The sequence below is a fragment of the Ostrea edulis genome, chromosome 10 (assembly GCF_947568905.1).
Source record: "Ostrea edulis chromosome 10, xbOstEdul1.1, whole genome shotgun sequence".
Classification (NCBI taxonomy): domain Eukaryota; kingdom Metazoa; phylum Mollusca; class Bivalvia; order Ostreida; family Ostreidae; genus Ostrea; species Ostrea edulis.
This window is the reverse complement of record NC_079173.1, coordinates 43,470,368-43,474,406: the sequence shown is the minus strand read 5'-3', so window position 1 is coordinate 43,474,406 and position 4,039 is coordinate 43,470,368. Positions and strand designations below refer to the sequence as shown.

At 32.9% G+C, this 4,039-nt stretch overlaps 1 long non-coding RNA gene across 1 annotated transcript; it reads left to right on the top strand.

The window, feature by feature from the left end:
* Positions 1–1,898: 1,898 nt before the first annotated feature.
* On the top strand, positions 1,899–3,738 carry LOC130050803 (uncharacterized). Its single transcript, XR_008799065.1, has 3 exons — positions 1,899–2,332; positions 2,478–2,687; positions 2,855–3,738. It is a non-coding gene; the product is annotated as an uncharacterized LOC130050803 (long non-coding RNA).
* The last annotated feature ends 301 nt before the right edge of the window (positions 3,739–4,039 follow it).

Genomic DNA, 4,039 nt, shown 5'->3' with positions numbered 1-4,039 from the left:
TACACAAAATAGGCACCGTCTATTCAAGAAATGCTTAAAAACTGGCTAAGTTCAGCTGCATGTAATTTTTTTTGAAAAAAGGCGCATGCATATCTTCGATATATCCATAACAACTGCACAAAGCTTGAGGAACATCAAGTAAGAGGCGTGAGAGGAACTGATTTCATGAAGTAGGTACCCTATTACAGGGACGCTCATTTTCGAAACCCCACGGTTGATTACGCTTCGTTCCTCTCTCCATCACCCGTGGGTCCATTCATTCCTAATCGCTCATTCTCATGAATAAATATCTTAAAATATCATCCAACCAAAGTAATCGTTATAGCAACCGAACTCTTCTGGGTGTGAAAATGAGTGCAATCTTTACAAATCGTCTTTTCTACTCCCAGCCATGGAACAGACAAACTGAGTAGCTCTAACCTGACCTCCAGAGCAGGCGTTCGTGTGCTAGGGCATGGCCTATAGTAAAACAAAATGCAAAATCCCTTCAATTTGTTTTTCTGCTCCCGACCATGGAGCAGACAAACTTAGTATATAATAATAATGAGCGAGGAAGCCTCTACTAAAATTGTTAATTTCACGACCCCCCCCCCCCCACCACAGGGGAGGGGGTTTTGTGTTTGGGTGTGGCTATATTGGTAACAAAGTGACAATGAATTATTTCTTTATTTACAGGTAAGCTTTTTTTCTTCTTATTTTCCTACTACGTTAACTCAAATATACTGAAATAATGCAATTTAAATAAATTACATGATATTTTTTGGGGAGTGGGGGGGGGGGTGAAGCACGGGGTCTCCTACATGTACAATCAATCTGAATGATATACTGGTGAAGGGTATTTAGGTTGTCCACTCTTCGTTCCCTCTAAATTCATCGGTCTATACACCGTTAACTAACTAGATACAATGTCCAGGACTCTTCTTTAATAAATATTTCTTAGTGTCTCCATGTTAAAAAAACATTGATGTACACTGATAACACAATTAATAGTTCGTTGACCATTTAACACACGTGTGCCACCATGTTAATTAATACATATATGTTATGTAAAGGAAGAAAGGGGTTGGGCAAAGTAATTCAAATTAGGTGTTAGATCTGCTTGCATACCCGTCACACTAACATATAAAGGGTCGCATCGGAGGTAAAATTCCATAGACTGTTTCACGATAACTTTCGCACATGTGCATAACTACTTCCGCAGGGCAAAGCTATATTTAACTAACGCCTTTTATCGTACGAAGTACATATTTCAAGAGAGGAGAATAAATGGTTTTTATGTGAAAGTGTATGTGTTTTACCTTTGATATGTATTTTGGGGTTCCGATGTTGCGTTCTGATAACAATTAAGTAATATATTTTTAGAAATATACTTAAAAAATGTGCATTGAACTTGCTACCCCATAGGTATACACTGGAATTTCCGTGTTTACATTGACAACAAAAATGGCAAACCGGGAGATTTCTAACACAAAAAGATGAAAACCGTCAATGTTCTTATGGCTGAAATACAGATAAAGTTAAAAATGTATGCATGTGGAGGAGTCATCCCAGATATTTCAGGAAATGACCCCCCCCCCCCCCCCCCACACACACACACACACTGTACTTCATATTTAACACTATTGTCTGATGCCACGCTCATATTGTCGTTTAAAGAAATTTATAGACACATGATTTTGAGACTAACGGAAAAAGGGGAACGGATAGAAAACCACAGAAGACTAGAAAAGGTGGTACAACACTTTGAAGCTGGTGATTGGTCACAAATAATGACAGTACAGGTATCAATTTCAGTAATCAATATTTTTATAATAATTTTACATATAGGTCTACCATTTTTTTTTTAAAGCGCAAACAAGATATACATTGACTCACGCAGTGAATTAGAGAGAAAAAATAAACCTTCAATATAAATGTTTTAAATATAGAATTATTTATTATATTATCTTGAATGCTGTTTGTCAATGAAAACATTTCACCCTTAGTTTAATGTTATAGGCCTAGTGATTACTTACACAAAATCATGTCTAATAAATGAACTACTAATAATCTACACTGCACATGTGTACTTATATATAAATTAATATACACATATACAGAGACATACCCAGTATATATTAATTATAGCCTAGAAAATGCCAAACACAGTAAAGTGAATAAAGGAAATGAATTAAAAACAAGATAAACAAACCACTCGCATATATATCGGGATTTGAGCAGAACACACATGTACATCTATAATTAGACTATTAATCATGATTTTTTTTAGAGATATGAATCCTTGGATTACATCTGACAGAATATTCTGTTTGGCTTCCATGAAGAAAACCAGGTATAGTGTGCATATGTTTGCTAGAGAGGAAAAAAGTATGCTATGCATACTATGAATGTCCTTTTGGGTAAGAGATAAGTTTTGATCTGGATCAACAAACCTATTTATAATATATTTTGTTCTAAAACTCTACTGGTATTTACAGGTACATTTAACTTTTAAAACTCCTTGGATTCAATATAGTCTAGCACAGTCCTGCAGCCATGCACCAAACTGAGTAATGAATGGGAGGTGGAGTTCAGGGAGATGAAAATAATCAACAATATGTCCTCCTCAGATCCTAATAAAAAAAATCTTGATCTGGCTAGCTCCATGCAGCATTGAAAGCTGCTAAAAGAGTTGTTTCCCAAAACTGGTAACCATTATTTAGAATTTCAATCAGAATCACTGACATAAAAAAGTCAATACAATAATTATTAAATTTATTTATTAAAAACATATTTAATGACAAACACTTTTAATCATTTAAAGTGCAAAACATATGCACACAAAATTGATAATTCATGGATGTTTATGTTTCAGATGTGGAATATCACTGACAAAGCTCATGACATCATGGAAAGTGAGGTGAAAGTTGGTATGACTGAGAATCCTGTAGAAAAAAAAGAAGATGAAAGCTCTGGTCTTATCTGAAGAAAAGTCTGTTTACAAGAATGAAAAAGACAGAATTTGATGAACAAGACTGCTTGATTTCTAAACAAATATTTCTTTATAATCTAAAATAACTCTTAATTTGGTAAAAAATAAAACACAGACATGTTCCTTTGAATAGGTTCCAACTGACACTCCTAAACATGCATTGTAATTACTTTATCTGTTTCCTAAAGTCTCGAGCCTAACATTTCCTATTTTGAACAGTATCAGATAGTTATGTATAAATCCTACATGTACAGTATGAAACTTTTCTAATTATTTTTGCAAAAAAAAAAAAACTGTTTTAAAAAATGAAAAATTCCATGACAATGCTACTAGTAAAAGTTGTAGGCATAAAACATTCAGAACTGGATCCTGCATTTACATGTGTATTCTATTTGCATATTGTATTTACTAAACTCTTATACTGATATTGATTACCATTTCATATGTATTCACATAACATTATCATTATCCACTGTCTCTGAAACTGGCACTGCCCTTAGATGTGTGAAGCAATTGAATTCGGTTATTAATTATTGTATATTTCATTTTGTTAATCCAAATCCTGTTTCGGTCAATATTTCATATATAATTATGATATGTGCAGTGCAGAAATGTGAAATCTTTTTTTTTTTTTTTTGAAAAGTGAAATCTGACAGAATTAGTACTTCTGAATGATTGTTATTTATTTATATTGTTATAACTAATTGCTACTTAAACTGTACATGTCTCTCAAGGGCCCTTGATTGGTGAATAAACATATATATATATGTAGATAAAATATGTGTGTTGCATAATGAAAAATCAAGTAATAAGTCAATAATTTGAATTTCTTCAGCTTAAATTCTAAATTAATCACTTACTTGAATTACTGTCTTATGATAAACAAAAGTACAGAATCATTAAATTATAATCAGATGCTAATTTGAATCATGACATTCTTGAAATACATGCATATGTACATGTATTATCCATCAAATGAAATATTTTTATAAATTGACTAGTTTCTTTAATGCTATACTTTTTACCTTTTTGAATATTCCTTCTGGTTGCTTGGTTCTGCATTTCTGC